The sequence below is a fragment of the Macaca mulatta genome, chromosome 1 (assembly GCF_049350105.2).
Source record: "Macaca mulatta isolate MMU2019108-1 chromosome 1, T2T-MMU8v2.0, whole genome shotgun sequence".
In the NCBI taxonomy this organism is placed as follows: Eukaryota; Metazoa; Chordata; class Mammalia; order Primates; family Cercopithecidae; genus Macaca; species Macaca mulatta.
Window position 1 is genome coordinate 179,837,714 of NC_133406.1, and position 14,383 is coordinate 179,852,096.

General features: G+C 37.7%; 2 long non-coding RNA genes across 2 annotated transcripts in view; both read left to right on the top strand.

Annotated features, from left to right (window-relative positions):
• The window catches only part of LOC144333114 (uncharacterized), a 48,619-nt gene extending 47,033 nt beyond the window's left edge, over positions 1-1,586 (top strand). The window contains exon 6 of the long non-coding RNA XR_013401497.1: positions 179-1,586. This is a non-coding gene — a long non-coding RNA (uncharacterized LOC144333114). The remainder of the gene's footprint in view (positions 1-178) is intronic.
• A 2,286-nt stretch (positions 1,587-3,872) lies between these two features.
• LOC106998948 (uncharacterized) overlaps positions 3,873-14,383 on the top strand; it is a 144,864-nt gene continuing 134,353 nt past the window's right edge. Inside the window, exons 1-2 of the long non-coding RNA XR_013401541.1 lie at positions 3,873-3,919; positions 4,175-4,224. This is a non-coding gene — a long non-coding RNA (uncharacterized LOC106998948). The remainder of the gene's footprint in view (positions 3,920-4,174; positions 4,225-14,383) is intronic.

Here is a 14,383-nt window from a genome sequence, read left to right on the forward strand (position 1 = left end):
TATCTTATTTTTAGGGAATACAAAGGTGGAATGAAAGCAAATATGTATCAGAGAGGTTCAGAGTTCAAAAGGATTTTGTATACAGAATTAAGAAACTGACTTCATCAAGATGACATTATTGGAGGAAAATATGTAAAGTCGTTAACTGATATCATCAAAACATATTTGTATCTTACAGGATTGGTTTACAATAGATCATGCCTCCACTGCTCTTCCCCCTTGTGCTCTAGCAAATTCCTGCTTGTGCTTCAAGATTTATCCTGAAGTTCACCTTTCCTGTGACGTCTTCTACTTTCCCAGGGAAAACATCTATCATTGGTATTCCTGCATTGCAACACCCTCCACAGGCAAACTTTATGTTGACTATTTTTTTTTCATCTGCTAATTATTGAACTCCATGATCCAGGGGTAGTGACCTATCTACCTTTGCACTTCTTGCCCTTAGCACAGTGCTTGACCCGGAAGGTACACAATGAATCGGCTCTACTGCTCTGTAGGTTAAAAGCATGAACTGGAATACTGAAATGATGCCTGGGTTTGCATCCTGGATCTGCCACTTATTATGTAACTGTGAGTGGGTTGGTCATTTATGCCACAGTTTCTTTACCTCTTCCAGAGGGTAATAATTGTACGTATAGTGTTTGAAGACACAATGTAATAAATAATACATATAAAACACCTACGACATACCTGGAAAACAATCAGAGCTTTAGAAAGGTTGGTGATCATGTTGTTGTTGATAATGAGACCCTAGAGGGCAGAATTAGGATCAGTGGTTAGTACTATCATGGAGTATATTTCAGCAACAGAGTAAGAAATAACTTTCTAACAAGGGGCAGGAATATCTGAAGGCTGAGTAGGCTGCCTTAAAAAGTAGTGGGCTACAGTTTTAAAATCAGTGTGGTGACTGGGCGTGGTGGCTCACGCCTGTAATCCCAGCACTTTGGGAGGCTAAGGCAGGTGGATCATGAGGTCAAGAGATTGAGACCATCCTGGCCAACATGGTGAGACTCCATCTGTACTAAAAATAAAAAAATTAGCTGGATGTGGTGGCGCATGCCTGTAGTCCCAGCTACTCGGGAGGCTGAGGCAGAAGAATCACTTGAACCCAGGAGGCGGAGGTTGCAGTGAGCCAAGATCGTGCCACTGCACTCCAGCCTGGCGACAGAGGGAGACTCCATCAGTCAATCAATAAATTAATTAGTTAATAAAATCAGTGTGGTAATACCATAGGGATAGACATATAGATCAATGGTACAGAATTAAGAGTTTAGGAATAAGCCCATTCGCATATGGTCAATTGATTGTTAGCAAGGGTGCCATGAATACTTAATAGGAAAATAACAGCCCTTTCAACAAATGGTGCTGAGACAACTGCATATCCACGTGAAAAAAAGCGAAATTAAATTCCTACCTAGCACTATATACAAAAATTAAGTCAAAATGGATCTAAGACTTAAATGTAGGAGCTGAAACGATACAACACTTAGAAGAAAACATGGAGTAATCCACCTGACCTTGGCTTTGGCACTGATTTCTTAGACATGACACCAAAAGTATAAGCCATACAAAAAAAAATAGATAAATCTGACTTCATCAAAATTAAAAACTTCATTGAATCAAAGGACAATATCAAGAGAGTGAGAAGACGGAATGGAGGAAAGTATTTCCAAATAGTATACCTGTTTAATGTCAAATATCAGCCAGGCATGGTGGCTCCATGCCTGTAATCCCAGCACTTTGGGAGGCTGAGGCGGGCGGATCACAAGGTCAGGAGATCGAGACCATCCTGGCTAACACAGTGAAACCCCGTCTCTACTAAAAAAAAACACGAAAAAGTCACCAGATGTGGTGGTGGGTGGCTGTAGTCCCAGCTACTCAGGAGGCTGAGGCAGGAGAATGGTGTGAACCCAGGAGGCAGAACTTGCAGTGAGCTGAGATCGTGCCACTGCACTCCAGCCTGGGTGACACAGCAAGACTCCGTCTCAAAAAAGAAAAAAAAAAGGACAAATATCCATAATATATAAAGAATTATAGCTCAACAACGAAAGCAAATGGCCCAGTTAAGAAAATGGGGAAAAGGCTTGAATATACATTTCTCCAAAGGAGAGATATCAATGGCCATGAGCACATGAAAAGATGCTTGATGTCATTAGTCATTAGGGAAATGCGAATCAAAACCACAATGAGATACTCCGTCACATGCACTGGGATGGCTCTAATTAACAAAACAAAACAAAACGGAAAATATCAAGTGTTGGTGAGGAGGTAGAGAAATTGGAACCTTCATGCATTGCTGGTGGGAATGTAAAATGGTATAGCTATGGTGGAAAACAGTTTGGTGGTTCCTCAGTAAGTTAACCATAGAATTCCCATATAAACCAATAATCCTGCTCCTAGTTACATACCTAAAATTATTGAAAACAAGTGTTTAAAAATGTGGTATATCCATAAACTGGACTATTATTCGGCCTTAGAAGGAATGAAGTACTGATACAGGCTACAATATGGGGTGAACCTTGAAAGCATTATATTGAGTTAAAGAAGTCAGATAAGAAGGCCACATATTGTATGATTCCATTTATATGAGCCATCCAGAATAAGCAAACATAAAGACAGAAGGCAAATTATTGGCTGAGGGAATGGAGAATGGGAAGTGGCAGCTTAATGGGAATGGGGTTTCCTTTTGGGATGATGATAATTTTCTGCAACTACATAGTGGTAATGGTTGTACAAACTTACAAATATACTAAATGCCACTGAATTGTTTGTTTTAAAATGGTTACCTTTGAACCTTTGTACATAGTTGGTGGGAATGTAAATTCCTATAAGCACTATAGAGAACAGTTTGGAGGTTCCTCTACTAACTAAAAATAGAGCTACCATATAACCCAGCAATCTCACTGCTAGGAATACACCCAAAAGAAAGGAAATCAATATGTTGAAGAGGTATCTTCACTCCCGTGCTTATTACAGCTCTATTCATAATAGCTAAGATTTGGAAGCAACCTAAGTGTACATCAGCAGACAAATGGATAAAGACAAGGTGGTACATATACAAAATGGAGTACTATTCAGCTGTAAAAAAGAATGAGATCCTGTCATTTACAACAACGTACATGGAACTGGAAGTGGTTATGGTAAGTGAAATAAGCCAGGCACAGAAAGACAAACATTGCATATTCTCACTTATTTGTGGGAGCTAAAAATTAAAATAATTGAGCTCATGGAGATAGAGAACAGAAAGACTGTTACCAGAGGCTAGGAAAGGTAATAGGATGGTGGGAAGTGGCAAATGGGGATGGTTAGTGGGTACAAAAAAACAGAAAGAATGAATAAGACCTAGTATTTGCTAGCACAACACAGTGACTATAGTCAAACATAATTTAATTTTACATTTTGAAATGATTCAAAATATAATTGGATTGCTTGAAACACAAAGGATAAATGCTTGAGGTGACAGACACCCCATTTACCCTGATGTGATTATTATGTATTGCATGCCTGTTATCAAAACAACTCATGGAAACCATAAATATATATACCTACTGTGTACCCACACGCACAAATAAATTGGTTATCTTTATGTGTATTTTACTGTAATAAAAAGGAGTAGTGAGCTTTTTTTTGTAGCAGTTATTCAAACTGAAACTGAAAAGCAACCCATTGGGGGTGCTGTTCAGGGCACTTGCACAGGGTACTGAAGCTTGGACAAAATGACTTCAAAGGAAGTCAGTGACTGTGAGTGAGCAAGGCCTCTCTGCCTATGGTGTCAGGCAGGCTGGGAGCCAGGGTCCTGCATCCTGGCTCTGTGACCCTGGGCGGGACTTAACCCTCTCTGAGCCTCCGCTGTAATGCAAGGACAATAATTACAGGGTTGTTGGAAGATTTATGGTGGGAGCACAATGCCTGACACATGGTAAGTGCTCCATAAAGGCCAATCCCTCTTAAGGTTTTGAGATTCTGTAATTCCTTAAAAGAACCTTCCTCGTAATCAAAACTACATTTTCAAAATAATTAAGAAGTGTTTGGGCGCTGTGAGAGGCTCCCAGAAATCAGGGAAAATCCTTTTGTTCCCATCTTGTTCCTAAGGAAACCCACTGCCACGAGATCTGTTTTCCAGACTTTGAATGCTTTTTTCCCTCATCTCTGAGTTTTCTTCTCTTTTCTCCAGCCTCCGCCTCTGAATGCAAAGGAAAACTGGACCAGCTCAGTGTCAAGCCTGTGAGTAGAACACCCTCTTAGTTCTTTCACAGTTGGTTTCTGGAAAACATCTCTATGTCCAGATTACTTTGTGGGTTTCAGCCCTCCCTGTGTTTTGGCTTCATGGTTTCTGTAATACTTCAATTCATTATGATGTGACCGTAAATGGTCAGTCACCTTCATTATCTCTCGCTAATTACACCCACAAGGATTTCCACAGGCCTGTGGCATTTTCAAAGAGCTCACACTCATGGATTTGCCAGAAATCCACAACAGAAATTTTAAATACAGGCATTCTTTGACTTCTGAATGCCTAATTTACAAAGGTCAAATATCTATGGAAGCTTGGCCCTTGCTAGGGCAGGGAGCTGGGGAAGGCTCCTCCTTCTGTGGGTCCTGGAAAGGGAGAAAGAGTTTCCACTGCCATCTGTCTTTCCTTCTTCCTGTGGGGTCGATGGCTGAGGAATTAGTGAAGGGGATCGGGAGGCAGGGGAAGAGATGTGTTTTTGAGAACCCTACATCTTCACAGGCATTGCATGATGGCCATACATGATAGAACCTGGAGTCTGGGTATCAGAACTGGGTCAGAAATCTGGCTCTATCTTTAAACATTTATCTTTTATGACTGTGTTTCCCTGGAAAATTATGTAACTTCTCCAGGCTTCAGTTTTTTTATCTATGACATGGAAGATAAATATATTTATCTTGAGGGATAATGGCAAAGATTAAATGAGATAAAATATTTATGAGAGTACCAATAATAATGGACTTTTCTTTTTTCTTTCTTTCTTTCTTTCTTTCTTTTTTTTTTTTTTTAAAGACAGTGCTTGCTTTGTCATCCGGGCTGGTAGCATGATCTTGGCTTACTACAACCCTTGCCTTTTAGGTTCAAGTGATTCTCGTGCCTTGGCTTCCCGAGTATCTAGGACTATGGACTACCACCATGCCCAGCTAATTTTTGTATTTTTAGTAGAGATGGGGTTTCACCATGTTGTACAGGCTGGTCTTGAACTCTTGGCCTCAAGTGATTTGCCCACCACGGCCTCTCAAAGTGCTGGGATTAAAGGTGTGAGGCATTGTGCCCAGACAATAGCATTTTTATTGAGTACTCACTATGTGCCTGGAATTATTCTCTGTGTTTTAAAGTAATAACTTAAACAACAACACTAAGTGCCCTACTTTAATCCCTGTTGTATAGATGTGGGAGCTGAGGCCCACGTAAGGGAAGGGCCTTGTCTCATGTTCAGAGCTGGGAAGTGTTTAGTGACAGGAGTCAAACCTAGGTAATCCAGTCCTAGTGCTCATACTGTACTAAGCTATACTGCCTTCTGTTTTCTTCACACAAAAGCTAAATTCTCACTATTGCATGACTTTCAAAATAGTTGTTGACAGGAGAGAGAGAGGGAGTTGAGAGGTAATTCTGATGTTGCTGAGATTTCTAGATATTGCCTCAATGCTGATCTATATCAACACCATGACTGGCTTGGGTTTTGTGGGCCTTACTGGGGATCCAACTTTTGTTCATAAAATTCTTTTTATGGGAAAATGCTTTTGACATTCTAGAGAACAGATTCACATGGGATACTTTTCACTAGTATTTACAGTAGTACTAGTGGTATAGTAATAATTGTTCTTACTCTTAGTGACGGACAATATACTTAACATCTTTTTTTTTTTTTCCTTTGCTTTCTTAAAATGTTTAGTATGAGAGGCAGGGGGAATTGGAAAACTGGTTTTGGTTTTCTTTTCTAAAAGCAGAAAACAATGTAATTAGTGGGAAATTTACTCATAATCTTGATCTTTAAAATCTTCTGCCCTTTCATTCCATTAAGATTGCCTTTTTTTTTTTTTTTTCCAAGAAGGAAGAAAAGAGGCATAAATAGCCAGGCTACTAAATTCTCTTTAATGACTAAAGCTAATAAGAAATGGCTCTGGTATTTCATCCAGCCTTTCAAATAATGGCTCTGTTGTTTTGATCTCAGAAGTGTAAGGGAAGCTTTATATGCAGGGATGGGCGTCCCTGTCTCAGGCACCTGAGAGACTGCATTATATATTTGAAAACCATTTTACAATGTCCCTTCCCAGAGTGTGAGGCCATTGATGCTTTGATGTGGTTAAGTAATTTAGTAGAATCATGTAATAGATTAAATTAGATTTCAGCTTCCTTGAAAGTTTTGAAGAGTACACATGAAATGAGTGTATCCACAATCTTGGAGCACTGGCAGCACTTTCCATTTTTTATTTTTTATTTTTCTACGGGCTTCCTTCCCTAATCTTGAATAGAAGCAGAGGAGAAATTGCTGAATTTCATTCTGTAGTATCGCTGCTTGAGTGGGAGAAAAGAAATGCACGTAGGGAAGAAAAGAGGGAGAGATTTTCTAAGACAGAGTGGAAGAAGCTGTTTCATTTTCCATAAAATAAGTGTTATGTGGTGGTGGGAGGGAACGGGGCAAGAACAAAGACTTCAGAAGGATTTGTAGAGGCAGACATGAGTTTTAATCTTGAGTCTCCAGTTTTTTTTTGTTGTGTTATTTCATTTCCCTGAACCTGTTCCCAATTCTGTAAAATTGAAATCATAATATTAAAGTTGAAAATGAGATGATGTAGATAAAATGGTGGTCATAATGCCAGTCAGAGTCAACACTTAATACATGGTTGTTTGCTTTCCTCTGATTTCAATTTAGTCAGTTATATATTGAATATTTATTGATATATCATATCAATATATATTGAATATTTATTTTGAAACATACACTTGAGTGCTGTATAATGCATTGACTTAGACACATCAAACTATGCACCTGATATTTTCAGGGAATTAGAGTAGCCCAAACTTAAAATATTCCCAAATGAATTCGTGGTCCCCACTTTTGCTAGTATTGCTTAGCTCAGCAAATGGTACTATCTTCACCTCACTGCTTCACCTTCTTTTCCTAAGAAAACTAGGAATCACCCATGAATCACTCCCTGTTCCTCAACCCTTATAACCAATTCATCACCATATACTGTCGGTGTCTTCCAAATTATTCTCAGATCCATTAATTTCAGAGCAGTGTCTCCAATTTCACTCTTAGTAGCTACATCCAAGCAATCTTTATCTCTTTCCTGAGTCATAGCAATAGCCTTATACCTCTTCTTCCTGCATATATTCTCATCTTTCTCCACTTATTCTTTAAAGAGACAGCTTTCATAAATGTAAATCTTATCATGTTACTCCTCTGCTCAAAAGCTTTTACTAATTTTTTTATTGCTTTAATGAAAAAGACAAAATTTGTTTTGTTCACCACTGTGTACTAGGCAGCTAACATTAATGCATTGCATATATGTTAATTCAATAAATATTTGTTAAATAAGTGATCATTTTTTTCAGCATCCATCTGGCTGCTTTTAATGGCAAAACCCACAATTACCTTTGCACCAACCTAACAGATTCATCTCATGCACTGCTACTCGATATGCTATGGTTTTCACATATGTAAACCTGCCAGGATGATAGTATAATTTTTGCTTTAAATCTTCACATATAAAACAATTAAGAGGAAGAACAATCTTTGATATTTACCCAGGCATTTAGTACTTCCAACGACCTGCATTCCTTCCTGAAGATCTGAGTTTTCATATTATTGATAGCCCTCAGTCTAAAGAACTTTTTGAGAATTTCTTTTAAAATGACAAATTATTTTAGTTTTCTATCTAAAAATGTCTTTATTCTGCCTTCATTCTTGAAGGATATTCTTGCTGGATTAGGATTCTGGGTTGGTATTTATTTTTTTCAGCACTCTAAAGATGCTGATACACTCTCTACTGGCTTCCATTATTTCAGGTGAGAAGTTAGCAAACATCTGAATCAGTTTCGCTTACATGCTATGTGTCCTTTTTCTCTGGCTGCTTTCAAGATTGTCTTGCTTTTGATTATTAGTAGTTTAACTATGATATGCTTAGGTGATATTTTCTTCATATTTATTCTGCTTTGAGTTGATTGAGCTCTTGAATCTGTAAATTTATGTCTTTCAGGAAATCTGGAGAAGTTTCAGTCATTATTTTCTCACATCTTTTTCTGTGTTGGTTGTCTTCTCTTGCAACTCTAATTACATGTATGTAATTAGATAGTTTGATATTTTTCTATAGGTTTTTAGGATTTGTTTACTTTTCTTTTTTATCTTTCTTCTTCAGATTGGATATTTTCTGTTTATCTTCAAGTTGGCTGACTCTACTGTGTTCTCCACTCTGCTATTAAGTCCATACCATAAATTTTTAAATTTCAGATATTGTGTTTTCAGTTCTATGATTTCCTTTTTTTGACAGTTTCTATTAATTTTCTGATATTTTCTATTTTTATTTATTATAAGCATATTTTTCCTTATATGATTGGGCACAAATTATGATAGCTTTTAAAAATAATTGCTTTCTATTTCCAGCTTCTGGGTCATCTTGGGGGTTGGTCTCTGTTGATTATGTTGTATCTTGAGAACAGATCACATTTTCCTGTTTCTTTGTATGTAGAATAATTTTGGAATATATCTTGGACATTCTCACTATCATATTGTGCAGACTCTATACTGTATATTCTTCTTAAAGGTGTTAGATTTTCATTCTGAGAGAATGTTGAGTTAATTGGGTTCAAAGTGAAAAATTTGTCCCTTTGGAATCTATGCAAATTTTAGTTCAGTTCTATTATTCTTATTTTAGCTGTTAATAACTTGCCACATGTGTGCATAATTCAGAAGTCAGCCAGAGACTTGGATGGAGTTTACACACAGAATTTGGAGCTTCCCATACTTGTTCTCTCCTTTTTGAGACCTTCCCCCACTGACTTTACAGCAGTTATGGTTACAGTGAACTCTGTTCTCTAATTTTTCAGGACAGAAAGATGCTAGGTTTTCTTTTGGGATTTCTATCGGAGTTTTAGCTATGTAGTGGTGCCCATTATGGCCTGCCCTCAGAGTTGATCTATTTTAAAAGTGATACTTATTCTGCTGTTTCCTTCTCTGCAGAACTTTTTTCTTTTGTTCAGTCTCTGGTAACATGAGGTAGTTGTTTCTCCATATGTTGTCTAAAGTATATAGTTACATGCAGGAAACTTGGTGCAGTTGGAGCTTCTTCATCCATAAGAGAAAAAGAACCTTATATGGCAAATTTTGAATGGCTCAAATTTGTGGGCAACACCAATCATCACCATATATTTAAAAAATTGTTGTGGTGTATACATCTGTGTTATCAGTGAAGTATGTGTAATTCATATTTGAACTGTCATGTATGCATGTCAAAGCTTAGTGTCAGACCATTTAGAAAAAAATGCATATATTCATTATTATATACTGCACGGTAAACCAAACAACCCACAATAGAATAAGTTGATGTTGCTGTTAAATTAACAATAAATGATAATTACAAAGTGAGAATGGCAGAAATAAAACCATGGTCAACCCAAAACAATGCTAGGAATTCAATGATGACAAAATTTCCTTTGTGTATCTGTAAATTTCAGAAATTATGAATTATCTTAGCTACAGTAGGGTGTAACATAGGCAAACATTTTGAGGAAGTCAGCCTTCTTAGTAGAAAATGGAATTCGTATCTTTGGGAGACTCTATGATATGCTAATTTTAATTTATGAATATTAACATTTAAAACCTTTAACATCTTACTTAGTAGATAACTTACTAGTGAGTTGGAGATATATCAAGTTTTCACCCTTAAGAACTACAGAAAAGACATGCACTTAAGGACTTTTTATAGGAGGTAGTCATTGGCCACTCACTTGTCTCTATCTTGAGAAACTCTAGGCACTGAGGTATTTGTTCATTTTGGCACATTTTCCTTGTTCTTGGCTATGGAGATGAGATAGCTCAAGGGGCCACTTTCACTGCACAGGCCTGAGAAGAACTGAGGTGGGTGGGGTCAGGCAAACTATGTTCTAGACAATAAAGCCAAGTCTTTTTTGCTTTGGCTTTCATCTTAAGCTTAATTCTTACTGAGTGCTCTCTGTAAGTCTTTCATTGACTTTGGAAAGAACTGAGAGTTGAGTGTTACCTTGCAGTAAAAGCAGGCAAAGTAGGACAAAAATTGACAAAGAAGAGAAACTTCATATTGGCTCTGGAGTCAATTGCATATTTAAATATTTTAATGCAACCTCACCACGTGGTCATGTGAAATTAACAAGTTACCTCACTTTGCATAACCTCATTTTCTCATCTACAGCATGGGAACAATTCTAGGAGGAGCCCTCTGAAGATTTACTAGTAGAATTGAATAATATAATGCAGGTAAGGCATGGTTCCACTAGGCTGTGAAGACAGAGGCCACTTTAGTCTTGCTCACTGTCGTCCAGGTCTGTTTGGCACAGTGTGTGGCACATGGTATTTGATAATTAAGTCAGTGAATAAAGAGTACAGTACCTGAAACCTAAAATTCATAATAAATGGAGATTCCTTCCTTCTCCAACCAACTGGTGATGTAGTAGGAGAGATAGGGTTTGGGCAGAACCCAGTAGGACTCACTTGTCAGATGTGGGAAGTATCTGGCTATCATTCAAAATTCAGGGCAGGAAGCAGCTGGCAATTGACATCAGGAGTGAGGAAGACAGATAGAGACCTATGAGGCTGGCCCCAGGCAAATATGTGATAAATGTTAATCATGATTATTTTTATAGCACTTGTATGGGTCTATTTTGTCTCTCAAAGCACTTTTTATGGCTATGATTTTGCTTGTTCCTTAGGAAACGTCTGAAAGGAAAGCTGCTGGCTGTTACATGAGCACATGTGTTGGTGTTATGTGGGCATGTGTACAAAATTTATTTTTATGTGGCAGAGAATCTATAAATTATATAAATTTATAAATTATATACAGGATTGAAGTTAGAGAATCTAGAGTTGTTTTGGCTCTAATGACTTTGACCACCTCACTTGAAGTTTAGGAGAATCACTTTCCCTATCTTGAATCTTGGTTCTTACTACTGAGTATAAAATCTTGGAAATGAAGCGTAACTGCTCTGTGCCTGTTTATTTATCTGCAAAATGTACACAGAAATATATACCGTCCAGTATATATTTCATAAAGTTGTTTATTCACATAGCATATATTTATTGTGTCCACTGTCTATCAGTCCATGTTCTAGGAGCTTAGGACACATGAATGAACAAATGAGATGGAGATTGTTGTAAGGCAGAAAGGAGTGAATACATGCAAAATACTTACATCAATCAGTACTTGTCATAATAGAGCAATCAATGGAGGTATTATCTTAAATATGAACAAATTGGCCAGGTGCGGTGGCTCATGCCTGTAATCTCAGCACTTTGGGAGGCCGAGGTGGGTGGATCATGAGGTCAGGAGATTGAGACCATCCTGGCTAACACAGTGAAACCCCATCTCTACTAAAAATACAAAAAATTAGCCAGGCGCAGTGGCAGGTGCCTGTAGTCCCAGCTGCTCGGGAGGCTGAGGCAGGAGAACGGCATGAACCCAGGAGGCAGAGCTTGCAGTGAGCTGAGATCGCACCTTTGCACTCCAACCTGGGCGACAGAGTGAGACTCCATCTCAAAAAAAAAAAAAAAAAAAAAAAAAAAAGAACAAATAATATTTTCTGTGGTCTAGATCAGCCAGGATTTTAACATGTGTAAAGGGAGCTATTATAATTCAGAAAAACTATTTTGTTCTCACAAATCCTGGCGTTTAAAACTATTTACTTAGATTTGCTAAGGACTCAAGAGAGTCAGCTTTGAGTTGACAAAAGATCGATTTGTTGTAGTTTGTACTTGCTTCCTGGGTTGATTTTTCTTACTTAGCATGAATAGTAGGAGACTGTCAGAGTATGTGATTTTCAGGGCAAAGAGATTTGCAGGGGAATGGAAAATATACTGATTTAATATTATCTCTATTATGTAAAACACATAGTAAATACTCAAGAACTGATTATTGACAATTATTTCTTTTAGGAATTTGTAAAAATAATATAACAAAGAAGCTTAGGACAAACAAACGACTTGCCAGTGGCAGGACCCTTTGGCACTGCAGCTTATTGTGGGTGGAGATTATTGAGGGTAGTGAATATTCATAGAAAACCATAAAACATATACTATGAAAGCCAATAGTCTAAAAATAATCAAGCTGTCTTTGGGAATGGTCATTTTTCTCAGTTAAGAATCCAATGGATTAACTAGGAGTGTGTTGCAAAGACAGAAATTTCAATTTGGTGATCTCCTTCAGCAAATGAATTTACCCTCTTATTTCTCAAGGCACTCCTGCAAAGTGGAGTTGAGGTCAATATTTAGACTTCTGGTTCAATACAAATAAGAAGTTTCTGAACAATATAATATCCAAATGCAGAAGAAAGCTTTTGATTGTTTTCTACAACAATGGGAATTAAGGGGTGTAACCTAAAATGCAGTGATGATGAATTTCAGTGTGTTTGTGGAATACACAGCCGGTTATCTGCACAGTGGATGCCTTGTGATCTGTACATTCTATTGGAATGCCATCAAATGGTCTAAATACCCCTATCTTACCTAAAGGACTAGAGTTGATCTGGTTGGTAGGCCTGGTATTGTAGGGAGTTTCTCACACAAAGTTGAACATTGTGGCAGCTTAGTGCGTGTTGACTAGATTTGATCAGGAAGTTGAGTAGAATAAGTAAAAGAAGTCTCTCTATATATACTTGGGAAATTGAATGTGGTTCCAAGATTTGGAGACTGTAGAGATCAATGAAGATCAGCAGTATGAAAATGTGTGAGGGGTAGTCATAAACATTTTGGTGAAACACACATTATAGTTTTGTCTGTCTTTATGTCAATTTGGTATATCAACTTGGTACCTGGGAAAGTGGGCTGCAATTACTGGTCTAGGGGTGAAACGAACACAATAGCTGTTATGCTTATTTTAAAATTACCCATTCAGTTATTCCTCATCATCTCTAAAAACCAAGTTGGAATCTGTGAGCCCCATGGTGCCTCTTTCTTTTTATCTTCCTCCACGATGAAATGAATGTTTGCATGAGATGTTCTTGCATAAGAACTTTGTTATCACCTGTGCATTGTGTATGTGTGTGTGTGTGTGTGTTTTAAACAAACAAAAAAGTGAAGACTGGCCTTAAATCCTAGCTGGCTATGGAAAGTAAAGTCATTATGAACACCTGTGAGTAATGACTTATTCATGAAAGTCTCTATTCGAATACTTAATAGTAAAATCTTTCCACTCTTGTGGAGAAATCATGTCCAGTGCAGAATGGCTTTGGGTGATTTGGTTCAAATTAGCCATCAAAATCACAATGGGTGGGACTATACTACTGTGAGACAAAGCAGTGGTTTCCAGACCTGGCTAAGCATCAGAATTGCCAGTGAACTTATTAAAATGCATACACTAGACCCCACTCACTAAAGTGGTATCTCTTGGGGTAAGGGACTTCTACATTTTTTGTCCAAATTTTCATCATACTTGATTCTGAAGCACAGAATGGTTTAGGAGTTATTGAGATAGTATATTGAAGCCATTTCTCTCTATTAGGATTTTTCCAAGTGTGGTCTGTAGTCCAGTTGTGTCTGAGTCTTGGAGTGGAAGTGTGAGACTGAAAAGTGAGGAATAAGTGCAGATTAAACTACAGATTCCTGGGCTTCACTTTAATCCTGCTGAAGCGGCATTGCTAACAAGTGCCTCAGATGATTCTTACATCAAAAGAGTTTGAGAATTATTATTGTGTATTCTCCTATGAATGGACTGTGGATGGAGGAGATTTGAGCTACTGGAATTGACCCTAAATAATGGGAAATATTTCATCCAGAGAAATGGGGAAGAGAACTGGCTATCCTGGAAACCTATTGAATCCTAGGCAAGGAAATTTATCAACATAATCTAATTCTTTGCTTAATAATCATGCTATGAGGTAGGTAGTAAGTTACTCATTGCAGAGGGCCTTATTTAAGTTCCCAGAGTTAGAAGTAATGGAAGCAAGACAAAAATTTGGATCTAATTGACACCAAAGCTTTAAACCTGTCTACACTATAGCAAATTACCGGTAAATCTATATTAACCTTTGTATAAATCAGGAGAACTAAACTTTAATCCTGACTCTGAGCATGTCTATTTTGTGGTGTTAGCTATGTCCCTGGTCCTCAGTTTCCTCACTCTTCAGAGCATAAGTGTTATATAAGAATATGGCTCTATTTCCCATAGTGATATTTCTTCT